This window comes from Melospiza georgiana, chromosome 17 (assembly GCF_028018845.1).
Source record: "Melospiza georgiana isolate bMelGeo1 chromosome 17, bMelGeo1.pri, whole genome shotgun sequence".
Lineage (NCBI taxonomy): Eukaryota > Metazoa > Chordata > Aves > Passeriformes > Passerellidae > Melospiza > Melospiza georgiana.
Genome location: NC_080446.1, coordinates 13,861,141 through 13,874,457, shown reverse-complemented (window position 1 = coordinate 13,874,457; position 13,317 = coordinate 13,861,141).

Sequence of the window (13,317 nt, the reverse complement as noted above, 5' to 3'; positions counted from 1 at the left end):
GCTCCCTTGGGGCTGCGCCACTGCCAGGCCCCTGGGCCGGGCTGGGGGAGAACCTGAGGGGATGACGGGGCAGTGGGAGGCCGTGAAGGCATGAGGTGCTGCGGAGGCCCTGACGGGACAAGGTGCTGGGAAGACACGAGGGCCCTATGAGAGGGAGTGGGTGGCAGGAGGCTCCAAGGGGACAGGAGGCCCCTGAGGGGCTGCGCTGTTGGGAAGCCCTGAGGAATTGGGTGTCATCCTTGTTCCTGACAGCCGGCTGCTCTGGCGCTTCCCCAGAGAGGCTCCCAAGCCTGGGGCAGAAGCCCTGGAGGCTGGGCCTCAGCAGGAGGGTGGGGACACCCCAAGGTGCCCAAACTGTGCTGGCTGGGAACACGGAGGGCAAGGGGGCCCTGCCGGGGCACGGTCACTGGGTGCTGCCAGGGCAATGGGCAGAGCAGGGCTGGCGACCAGCCCGGGCCCCCGTGGCTGCCCAGGCCATGGTGCTGAGGATGAGGCCCTCCTGACACAGAGCTCTGGACCCAAAGAGCTTCTGTCTCCGTGGCCAGGGCAGCGATGTCTCCTCGAGCAGGGCTGCTGAGTCGCTGCTGCCAAAGCGGCTCTGGATGCCACAGAACCAGCACCAGAGCGTGCACAGGAACAGCAGCACCCCGAACGCTGGCACCTGCTCCAGGAGGCGTCTGCACCAGCCGCCATTCCAAAGGGGCCATGCTGTGGGCACTATTGCATGTGGTTTAGCAAAAGGCTTCAGCACGCTCGGCCACAATGGCTTTCTCTTGGCTTGCCAGCCTCACAGCAATGCTTGGCAGCTGCTGCTGCAGCCTGTGCCCCTGACTGACTACAATGGCTGTGCTTGAGGGCAGACTCGCCTTCCACTGGCAGGTGTCCCAAGGCAGCAACATTGATGCGATTGTGAGAGGCAGTACGAGCCCTGAGCTGCAGCTGCCGTCCTTCTCCTCCATGCAGGTGCCTTAAAAACACATGAATGAGCTTCCAACCTAATTCCTGGACTGGCTTGGAACAAAGGAAGCAGCAGGAGGCGCTGAAGAAAGGCAGGCACTTGTGGCCACCATTCAGGGCTGGAGGAAAGCACTTTGGTGTCTGCTGAGGACATGGCTCGCTTAACGAGCTCAGGCTTGGCTGCTGGAAGATCCTGCTTTGCTCTTGCTGGAGCCCATTCCCTACCACCAATGCATGGGCTTCCATCGTTCCTGGATCAAGTCTGGTGGACCTGTGGGCAACAAGTCTGTCCCGTGTGCATCTGACAGCAGAAAAGAGCAGGACATGGCTGCTTCCAGCACTTGTCTTGGCTGCTCCTTCAGGGGCCTGGCACCATCATCAGAGACACAGAACGGCTTCTCCTCCCAGAGTTATCCCTATCCTCTGCACTTCCCCGGGTATCTGCCTTGATGTTCACCGGGGACCTCCCTGTTTATGGCCGTCCATTGCCGTGCTCAGCAGGCAGCCAGTTGTGTTTGCACGGGAGCTGCCACAGGAAGACACACAGTACATGGACAGTTGAAAAGCAGAGGCTGGGCCAATTCTTTTTCTTTCAGAGTGCAAGAGAGACAGAAAAGCACAAGGATACATGACAGTGTTTTGGTGGAGTCTCTTTGTCCTGTGAAATTCAGAATCCTGTGCTACCGTTAATCCTTTTCTTGAAAAAATCATTCCAGGAAGGAGCAACATCTGCTGACACGTACCAAGTGTTGCCACCAGTTGCTCCAGGTGCTCCTCCCAAGAGCCCCTGCAGGATGGAGCACAGCCCCCAGTGCACGTTGGCTTTGGCTGCCCTCTGGCAGAGAAGCCCTCTCGAGGCACAGGTCTCTGGGGCAGGAGATGGGCAGCAGCGCTGCCAGGGCTCGGGGGGACTCTGCTTTGGCGGGGACTCTGCCACACCTGCTGATGTCAGTGCTCCCTGGGCCCCAGGGCTCAGAGCAGCATTTGTGCCCTGGCTCATGCGTTCCTTGCCTCTGTCACACGGCCGCGCTTAGCGTGGCCACCATGCAGGACGTGTCCCGAGGAGGCCGTGCCAGCTTCTGTGGAAGGCCCCGTGCCCTTCCCGCCACGGCTGGGTCAGCAGCCACGGGGGCTCCTGCTGCCCTGAGCCTGCCGAGCAGGGCAGCCTTTGCTTATGGCTTGAGCCGTTCCTAAAGATCCTGTCGGGCTGTCTGAGACACTTGGGGCAAGGCATTCCTTCCAACCTGGGCCACTTTGGGGGGGCAGGGGGCGGCCCCAGGGCAGGTGGCAGGGTGTGCAAGGGCCCTTTGTGACACGGGGGTGCATGGTCACCGTGCCATGGAACGGGACCTTTGTGACATGCAGTGACCTAGGTGTTGGCAGCGAGGTGGCCACCCCACAGTGCTCGGTGCACGCAACGGGACAGGACGGGACAGAGCTCAGTGCCCTCGTTCCTTGCTGACCCGGAGCTTTCCCGAGGTGTTACTCCTGCAGGTGACCTCGTGGCCAGCCCACAGCACTTGGTGACCTCTGGCCTTGCCGAGGCTTCTCTTCTGCAGGTGCCCTTGAGGGCAGACCGTGGCATTCGCTGTGCACGGTCTTTGACGAGGAGTCTCCTGTCCTTGTGTCTGGAGCCCTCGAGACCAGAGTGCAGGACTTGCTCTCCTGTAGCCTTGCCAAGACTCCACTCTTGCAGGTGCCTTCAAGGCACGGCTCCAGCACTTGCTGACTCTGAGCTTTTCCCAGCCATCTTCCCTGCAGGTAGCCATGAATCCAGGCAGTGACATAGAGCAGGGACCTGTGAGCGTGCCCAAGCTGGCCTGGGTGAAGGAGGAGAAAGAAGGCCCTGGAACTGCTCCAGCACAGCAGCCTGAAGAGGTGGAGCAGTTCCAGCTACCGCAGAAGGGTGAGTGCCAGAGCTGGGCCACAGGGCTGGTGCCTGAAGCCAGCTTGGCCCCATCCCATCCCATCCCATCCCATCCCATCCCATCCCATCCCATCCCATCCCATCCCATCCCATCCCATGCCCTGGGGTCATTCCCATGGACAGGACAGAGCAGGGGCCGGGGCAGACATCCCACAGCCGTGCTCCGTGCCCTGGGCCGTGGCGGGGCTGTCCCTGCCTGGGCAGCACAGGGCTGGCCTTGTGTTCTCCGGCCTCTCTCGCAGCCCCTCAGCTCGGGCTGCGCTCGCTCTTTGTCAGGTGCTGCCGTGCAGCGCACACAAGAGCAGCAACGCACCCGTGGCCTCTTCCGCAGGACAGCGCAGGTACCTGCAGCCATCCCCGGCCGGGCTGGGCCTGTTGTCACTGCTCAGCCCAGCACCGTGCTCGCAGCACTCCATGCAACATCCCTGGTTTCTTGCCCTTCTGCTACAGATGGTTGGGAAATTCATCAAGAGGATTCGGGAGGAAGAGACCAACGGCATGGGCAGCGTGCTCAGATCATACCCTCCCATCTTCACAACCAAGACCAGTGCTGCCCTGCTGGATATGCTTGTGGAGGAGGGGCCTTCCACTCCAAAGCAAGTAAGCAGCCTGTGGCCTGGCTTCCATCCTCCCAACAATTGCTTGGCCTCCCAAGCCACACCTGCTGCTCCCTGGAAGCCCTGAGGCCATGGCAGTGTGGTGGCAATGGAAGCACTTTTCTGGGGCAGCTGGGCACATGACTCCCTCTGGCAGCTTTCCAAGCCTCCCCTGCCTTCTCCAGGTGCCCGCCATGGTCAGGTACATCCACCAGTGGCTCGCGGCCAACGAGTTTCCTGAGTACAACCTGTACAGGCCCCTTCTGGATCTGACAGAGGCACAGCCCGCTGATGTGGTGATGGCTCTCCTGCGTGTGGCCCCATCATGTGACAGGTATGGGGCCCACGTGCCCACAAGGCTCAGGCCTCAGCAGCCCATCAGCCTGTACAGCCAGTCCCAGGTGTCTGACACACAGAGAATTCCAGGGCCCTCTGGCTCCTCCCTTTGCCCACCCTGGCATGTCAGCCCCCAGCGTGCTGCCATGCTCCCTCCCTGCTCCTCAGGGGCCGGTCCCCACAGGGCTGGGCTGCCTGTGTGCTGAGGAACAGGGGGCAGAGGCAGGGCTGGCCGCCAGCTCAGCTCCCTGCTGCCGCCCAGGCCACAGTGCTGTGTCCCATACCCCCCTGAGACAGAGCTTTGACCCCACAGAGCTGCTACCACCATGTGGAAGACCATCATGTGCTCGTGCAGGACTGCAGAGCCAGCCATGCTCGTACTCCTTGACGTGCTGGCCAGCTGGCCAGAGCACAGCACGTGCACCTCCGATGGGGACCACACGGCTGTCCTTGCCCTGGCTGTGAGTTTCTGCAACTGGCCTTTGCTCACCCCAAGCTCACCTCTCCATCAGCTCTCCATCCTCCCTCCACCCCTGTGTCTCCCTGCCTCAGGCACTGGGCAGAAACCCGGCCTAGGGGCAGCTTCAGAGGCACCAGGCCCGGTGCTCCCCCTGCGTCTCCGCTGGCCTCTCCTTCCCACGCCCGGGCTCAGCCACACTGACACCTCGGCACTGAGCTCGGGCTGCTCTGTCCTTTGCAGGCAACTGTGGTGATGTGGAAGATCCTCCAGATGCCCTGTGTCCCACATGTGGTGACTGTGCATTTCCCCCGCCTCTTTGTGTGCCTGCTCTTCCAGGTGCTCTTCAGCACCTTGGATATGCCCGAGGCGGCCGATACCTTCTGGGAGGGATGCCAGCAGCAACACGGCCTTGCCACCGACCCCAACAGGTGCTCCATGCAAGTCCTCCTGTCCCTGCCACGTGCCCAGGGCAGGTGCCAGTGCCCCCAGCGTGACCTGGGCTTTGATCTGCACACAGCTTTGCAGAGCAGACCCTGAAGGCCCTGCTCTGCCGACTGAACTATGAGGATGTGGTGGCGGCAATGGAAGACAAGCGTGGCTGGGACACGTTGCTCTGTGGTGACACCCACCACTGTGCTGTGGGCATGCTGGCCAGGTGAGACCCCCTGCTCCCCAGCTGCCCCCGGCATTTGTGCCCTGTGCCTGGGGTGCCCCACACAGTCCCCGTGGTCGTGGGCCACAAGGCCTTGTCACCAAGGGACGGCCAAGGAGACTGCAAAAGCCTGGGAGAGGAGCGTGCCCAAGAGCAGCCACCTCCCAGAGGGCCCGGCTCCCCCTTGCAGGGTGCTGGAGAAAGGCCAGACCTCTGTCAGTCAGTCCTGGCAGAGGTTTACCCCTGCTGCCTCAGTGTTTTGCTTCCTATTTCCTCCTCCTCTCAGAGAAATGCACCACGCATCCCAAGGCCTGTGTTCGGCGATTGCATTCCACCTGCTCGGGCTGCTCAGCAAAGACATGCCATCCCGGGATTTGGCCGCCATGGCGTTCCTTGTGGAGGTGAGCCTGAAGGCCAGCGCTGCCGGGCTGAGCTGCCTCCCGCCTCTCTGCCCTCTCGTGGCCGCAGCTGCCCGGGACGCTGCCCGCGGCCCGTGCTGCTGCCTGGGCCCGGCCCTGTGCGGCTCCCCCGTCACCGGCCTCGTGCCTTTCAGATCCTGGACTGCCTGGACTTGAGTGAATGCCGTGACAGCATCCTGGAGGTCATGTCCGAGAACCTGCAGAGCGAGAGCAGGGAGATGCGTCGCTTGGCCCTCAGAGGCCTCCTGGTGCTCGGCACCAGTGTCTCGGTGAGAAGAGGGCAGCGGCGGAAGCCATGCTGCCAGCGTGGGGCTGGGCAAGGCAGTCGCTTGGCCTTGGCTGGCCTTGGGATGCTGGGGCAGCTGCTCCCAGCTCTCCTGCCTCCCTCTCCAGCTGCCCGAGTGCTTTGGCGCAGCACTTTGGCCTCTGGGCCCTGTGGCAGCAGGACGGCGTTTCACACACTTGTGTTCCCCGCAGGCCGTAAGATTGTGGAGCCTGCATGAAAGGCTGGTGGAGCTCCTGCAGGAAAATGACAGCGACATGCTTAGGATGACCATGGTTCTCCTCAGCGGTTTGTTCCTGTGCAATGGCGCTCCCATAGCCAGCCCCCTCTCCCTGCAGCTGGCTGGGGCGCTCCTGCCACTCTTTGGCAACGTAAGGCTCTGCGCCTGCAGCCACGGCCGCCGGCTGCTGCCCGCAAACTTTGTGCCCTGTGCATTTTCAGGCCTGTGCCCAGGTGGGCGTGAAGCAGCCGATGCCAAGGTGTCCCTTCCTTTCATACAGGATGACAGCCAGGTGCAGTTGTGCTCCATGTTCATCTTCCGAGAGATGCTGTATGTTTTACCGGAAGGGGACAAAAAGGCCCTGAAGGCACACGTCCACCAGAGCCTGCTCCCACTCTCCTTCCACTGCCATGACGAGAACCAGCGCGTGGCAGAGGTGAGGACTCAGCGGCTGCCGCTGGCCCCCTGGCAGGGGGCTCGGCTGCCTCCTGCTCTGGCGCCTCGTGGGCTGCAGCCTCCTCCTGGCCTTGGTACAGGGACCTGGGCGGCTCCTGTGTCCTGGGCTGTGGTGCCATCACTGGGTTTCTGCTGCTCTCCAGGCCTCCCGGGAAACGCTCCATTGTTCAGCCACATTCCTGCACAGGAAGGATCTCCAGCACATGCTGCGGCTGGATAAGACCTGGCGGTTCGGCGAGGCCCTGGTAAGGACGGCCGGCAAGCCCCAGCCTGCGGCTGGAGAAGCCCCCTGGCGGCGCTGCTCAGTGGGTGCGGCTGGCAGCTGCGCCCCTGCCCAGCGCTGCAGCCAGGGCCGCCTCCCTGCGCCCCACACGCCGCTGCCATCCCCGGGCCGCGCGGGCTCTGCTCCGGGCTCCTGTGGCCCCGAAGCGGGTGCCGATGGAGCCCCGGCTCAGCTGGGTTGAGGAGCGTCACCGCGGCTCCCCGGGCAGCAGCCGCCCCGCTGCCCCCGTCAGAGCCCGGCGCCGGCGGCTGCTGCCCGCCTGGCAGGGCTCTGCGGGCAGGGGAGGCCAGTGCTGGCCGCACGGAGCGCCCGGCCCAGGGACTGAGCCTGCACCAAGTGCACCCTCCGGGCTCTCTCTCCAGCTGGCAGGGGACAGGAGCCGAGCGGCCGAGCACGTGCGCCACGCCCTGCAGTACCTGGAGAGCCCACAGGAGTCCCTGCGACAGGCGGCCATCAGGTTCATCGGTGAGCCACCAGCCTGGGCTGCGCTTCCCCTCCCGGCCCCGCCGCAGCGCGGCCCCGGCCCCGGCTGCTGCCCCGGCAGCGCCATCCGTGCCCAGCGCCGTGGAGCCCCGCCTGCCCTCGGCGCTGCTGCCGCCCTCTGGCAGCCGTGCCCCTGGGCGGCAGCGAGCGGCAAGGGCCCGGCCCCAGCCCTGCCAGGGCCAGGAGCCCGTGTGGCCACGGGGCTGGCAGCGCCGCTGGGCTGGCAGGGAGCTGTGCCGCTGGCGCCCTGACAGGCTCTGTCTTCTCAGGGATGGCCGGGCAGCACCTCAGGGGCCACAAGCTAGAGCTCCGCCACATCTGTCAGGGTGAGTGAGGCCAGAGGGCTGCCAGCCCCGGCTGCCGGGGGCAGCTGCAATCCCTGCCCCGCTGCCCAGGGCTCTGCTCCCTGTGCGCAGCAGGGCTGCCTTGGCCAGAACACACACTCCCATTTCAGGCCCACGTGGGGCAACAGTGTCCGGCAGCTTCGGGCTGATCCCCTTGCTCCCGGCTCCCTCCTGGCCATGGCCAGAGCTGGCTGGCATGGCCCTGCCTCCGGCGTGTCCTCGGCTCCCCAAAGATCTGGGATCTCACCGTGCCTCTGTTCCTCTCTCTCGCAGCCCTTGAAGACAAGGCAGAGGACATCAGCCCTGCCACCAGCAGCCTGGCTCTCGAAACAGCCTTTGTCCTCCGGGCTGTGGAGAGAGCTCCGGGCTCCATCTTGCAGAAGCTGCAAGATCAGTTTCGCAGGGCCCGCAAGAAACGGCCTTGTCTCAGAGGCCACAGCTGGCTGTGCTGCTGGCGCTCTGAGGAGAGCTGATTTGAGAGGCTCTCTGTCTGCTGGGGCCTTCTGAGCCCGAGGTGGGGATTTTTCTTTTCTTTAAGATTGTTTCATCCCTTCTTTTTAGTTATTCTTTAGGATATAAATATAGATTGTGTTCTAATACCCAGACTCCCAGGAGCTCTCTTTGGTGCCCAGCATCTGCAGGGCACGGGGAAAGAGGGAAAAACAGCTCCTTATGCCAAGTGAGCTGCCCAGGTGGGGAAGGGAAAATGGCCAGAAGGCCCTTGGCCTTTGGTGGTTCTGCTGAAGCCTTTGTGCTGGCCACGGAGCTGCTGGGCAGGGGCCGGAGCTGCAGGGATCGCTGCCGGCCTGGTGCCTGGAGATGGCCACCAGCCCTCCTGCCCAGCCAGGAAGGGCCATCTGTGTCCTCCTGCCCGTGTGTTGCTGGCTGCATTGCTGAGGCCTCTGAGGTGCCTCTCGATGCGGCTCCTCTGCAGCTCCCTTGGGGCTGCGCCTCTGCTGGGCATCTTGGCTGCGGGGGAAGGGTAGATATAAGTATAATTGTGTGAGGAACCCACGTCTTATAAAAGAAACCCACTATGCCACGGCAAAACATCCAAATATGGATAACATTGTAACCAGACCAGTGAAGAGATTTTTGCTTTTATTTCCAGCACATCAGTCTCAAAATACAAAATGGAGACATGACAGCTCACTGATCCACGCCAAAAATGTCTCCCCCGGGAGGGCTGATACAGAAATACATAAAATCATCTCAGTCTAGATTTCAGCAATCACACACAGTAAACACATATTGACAAGCATTCTATCCAATCTTATAAAACACACGTAATGATAGTTAAAACAAAGACTGGTTCGTAAGAGACGAAGAACAGAGTTCTATTCATGCTAACCTTTTAAAGATATACATTAAATAACCTTGTTGCCATCCTAAAGCCAATTCCTCAGAGGCCTATTGTTGTTTGTCACGTCTACTGCTTGGGAAACTTTTCTGCTTGCATGGGAAAATTTTCTGATTGCATGGAAAACTTTTATGCAATGCTAACAAACCTCCAATCTAAGGCCTACATACTTTTTTTTATACCATTTTCTAAAAATCCGCTAACCATATGGATTCCAACACTTGGCCAGGCTGGGGGAGGTCGTGAAGGCATGAGGTGCTGCGGAGGCCCTGTGACAGGACAACACGCTGGGAAGGCACGAAGGCCCTATGAGAGGGAGTTGGTGGCAGGAGGCTCCAAGGGGACAGGAGGCCCCTGAGGGGCTGCGCTGTTGGGAAGCCCTGAGGAATTGGGTGTCATCCTTGTTCCTGACAGCCGGCTGCTCTGGCACTTCCCCAGAGAGGCTCCCAAGCCTGGGGCAGAAGCCCTGGAGGCTGGGCCTCAGCAGGAGGGTGGGGACACCCCAAGGTGCCCAAACTGGGCTGGCTGGGAACACGGAGGGCAAGGGGGCCCTGCCGGGGCACGGTCACTGGGTGCTGCCAGGGCAGTGGGCAGAGCAGGGCTGGTGGCCAGCCCGGGCCCCCGCGGCTGCCCAGGCCATGGTGCTGAGGATGAGGCCCTCCTGACACAGAGCTCTGGGCCCAAAGAGCTTCTCCCTCTGTGGGCAGGGCGGCGATGTCTCCTCGAGCAGGGCTGCTGAGTCGCTGCTGCCAAAGCGGCTCTGGACGCCACAGAAACAGCACCAGAGCGTGCACAGGAACAGCAGCACCCCGAACGCTGGCACCTGCTCCAGGAGGCGTCTGCACCAGCCGCCATTCCAAAGGGGCCATGCTGTGGGCACTATTGCACGTGGTTTAGCAAAAGGCTTCAGCACGCTCGGCCACAATGGCTTTCTCTTGGTTTGCCAGCCTCACAGCAATGCTTGGCAGCTGCAGCTGCAGCCTGTGCCCCTGACTGACTACAATGGCTGTGCTTGAGGGCAGACTCGCCTTCCACTGGCAGGTGTCCCAAGGCAGCGACATTGATGCCATCGTGAGAGGCAGTACGAGCCCTGAGCTGCAGTTGCCATTCCTCTCCTCCATGCAGGTGCCTTAAAAACACATGCATGAGCTTCCAACCTAATTCCTGGACTGGCTTGGAACAAAGGAAGCAGCAGGAGGTGCTGAAGAAAGGCAGGCACTTGTGGCCACCATTCAGGGCTGGAAGGAAGCACTTTGGTGTCTGCTGAGGACATGGCTCGCTTAACGAGCTCAGGCTTGGCTGCTGGAAGATCCTGCTTTGCTCTTGCTGGAGCCCATTCCCTACCACCAATGCATGGCCTTCCATCGTTCCTGGATCAAGTCTGGTGGACCTGTGGGCAACAAATCTGTCCCATGTGCATCTGACAGCAGAAAAGAGCAGGACATGGCTGCTTCCAGCACTTGTCTTGGCTGCTCCTTCATGGTGCTTGCACCACCATCAGAGACACAGAACGGCTTCTCCTCCCAGAGTTATCCCTATCCTCTGCACTTCCCCGGGTATCTGCCTCGATGTTCACCGGGGACCTCCCTGTTTATGGCCGTCCATTGCCGTGCTCAGCAGGCAGCCAGTTGTGTTTGCACGGGAGCTGCCACAGGAAGACACACAGTACATGGACAGTTGAAAAGCAGAGGCTGGGCCAATTCTTTTTCTTTCCGAGTGCAAGAGAGACAGAAAAGCACAAGGATACATGACAGTGTTTTGGTGGAGTCTCTTTGTCCTGTGAAATTCAGAAGCTGCTGGTCTTTCTGTGCTACTCCTAATCCCTTCCTTGAAAACATCATTCCAGGAAGGAGCAACACCAGCTGACACGTGCCAAGTGTTGCCACCAGTTGCTCCCGGTGCTCCTCCCAAGAGCCCCTGTAGGATGGAGCACAGCCCCCAGTGCACATTGGTTTTGGCTGCCCTCTGGCAGAGAAGCCCTCGGGAGGCACAGGTCTCTGGGGCAGGAGATGGGCACCAGCGCTGCCAGGGCTCGGGGGGACTCTGCTTTGGCGGGGACTCTGCCACACCTGCTGATGTCAGTGCTCCCTGGGCCCCAGGGCTCAGAGCAGCATTTGTGCCCTGGCTCACGCGTTCCTTGCCTCTGTCACACGGCCGCGCTTAGCGTGGCCACCATGCGGGACGTGTCCCGAGGATGCCGTGCCAGCTTCTGTGGAAGGCCCCGTGCCCTTCCCGCCACGGCTGGGTCAGCAGCCACGGGGGCTCCTGCTGCCCTGAGCCTGCCGAGCAGGGCAGCCTTTGCTTATGGCTTGAGCCGTTCCTAAAGATCCTGTCGGGCTGTCTGAGACACTTGGGGCAAGGCATTCCTTCCAACCTGGGCCACTTTGGGGGGGCAGGGGGCGGCCCCAGGGCAAGGGGCAGGGTGTGCAAGGGCCCTTTGTGACATGGTGCTAGGTCTTGCGGTGCGTCCTGTGGGTGCTCCCTGCCTTTCCCTGGTGTTGGGTGTCAGGCAGGCATTGCTTTCAAGATTTACCTTTCATAGATAAGATACTCTCTTACAAAGAAGTCGTGGCAAGTTAGTGGCAAGTGTGGCACAGAACCTTATCCATCCCTTCGGGAACTTTTTGTTTTGGAGAGGTTTGTGTGGCATTTGCTAAGATTTGGGCTCCTGCAATTTTATTTTCTGGGTATGTACCTAGAAAAAAGAGACATCAACTCTGAATTAAGCTGTATTGGGACTTACAGATGTTTTCAGTAGGACACAGAACCTTCCAGGGTCTGGGTGCAATGCCTGTCCCAGAGCAGCACCTATAGCAGGTTTTGTGGGCTATGGTATTGTCTCAGCCTCCCATAATCTACAGCCAAAAATGAAAACGGGTGGGGTGCTGTTCTGGTCCTCCCCCACCACACAGAGGGGCATGGCCCAGCCTGTCCTAGTCCTCACACAGCTGGGGCACAGCCCTCCCTCGTCAGCCTGGCATGTTCAGCAGGGAGCTCACTGGAAACAGCTGAAAAACATCTTCTTCAGGGCCACCACACTGCTCACCAAATATAACAGAGGTGCTCAGAGAAGGGATAAAGCCTTGGCAGGATGGATAGTGCTCTGGGTAAATGCAGCATGGAGTCATCCGATGGAGGTGGCCCCAGTGTCACTGTGCTCTTCCTGAGAATCTTGTCCTGGGCTGTAGTTTTCAGCACCACGTCTGGTGGGTTTTTTTCCTGCTTTGTCCTAGCTCTGGATCTGAAAGAGAAAATAAAATCCAAATTGCTGTCTACAGGGGAAGCAGCCAGGTGTGTCTTCAGTTAGAGGCTCCTTGTTTATTCCTACAGAACTGTGGGTTTTCTTTGGCTGTCTTCGGTTTTTTTTTGGTTTTTTTTTGGTGGTCCCCAAAAGCCTCTTTCCACTGAACAGCTTCTACTTGTCTAGGTGGTACCCAGCAGATGAATGGGGATGAATCAAATGAGAACACAGTGAATAACTCCTCCTGCCTCACCCATACCTAAGTTAAAGCTGCAATTTTCTGTCAGAATTCTTGTCCTTCTCTGTGTTTTTTGCTCCTGTTTGCCCTTGACTTTGCTTGGAGAAAGCTTGAAGAAAGTGGTAAATGAGACAGGGTGGGCTTTTGTTTGCCACCTCTGTGGGACATTCAGGATGTCTGGTGCTGAAGGCACAGATCTGACTGTGTGGAGTATTTGGGAATTTGTAGATACAGGGCAGAGGATTTGGGAAAAAATTATAAATTCTAGAAAAGTTATGAATGGTAGAAAAATTATGAATGTCTTTTGCACTCTTCCATGGCTACTGGAAGGAAATCTGTTTATTTTCATGACTCTTTCTAACAGATCAATTCTCCAGGTGTTTGACTTAGGCACTGAAAATAAATGGGCATTTTTAGCACTGTTTTTTGAGCTGCAAGGGATGATGTCTGTCCTGTCACAGACTGACAGGAGACCTTACCATCCTGCACTGGACTATTTTCTTTGAGGACATGGTGAAACCCCAGCTGAAGAATAATCACAGTTGCATGACTTCTTCTCTTGCACACATCTGGATTCCCAAGTAATTCCTGCATTATGTGTAAATCTTTTTTCTAAGGACATAAAGATCAAAAATATTTGGGGGGAGAGGGAGTGTTGTCAAGCTAGGAGGACAAAAGGGATTTATAGCAACTCTTCTGCTTTAAAGCTTTCCCTGAGGTACCTGTGAGCAGCTCTGTGGGTAGAATGAGTAATTCCAGAGTATTAAAGTTTGTTGTAGAGACAACAGCATAGCAGAAGTTACTTGTCCTTGCTCTTGCTCATAAGCACAGTCTACCCTTGTCTCCTCTGTGGCTCAGAGTATGTTTGTTTTGCAGCTTTGGTACAAAGGTAGAAGTATCTGGCACAGGGAAATGTTTGCAAGAATTTTCTGGGTATGTTAAAAAACCACAGCAATAGTATTGGGCAGCCAAGGCAGTCTGTGTTTTAAGGATGCTGCTGGAGCTCTGTGCCGGCCTGGCTAGGAGGTAGCTGTAGCTACTGGGGTATGTGCTCTACAGTTT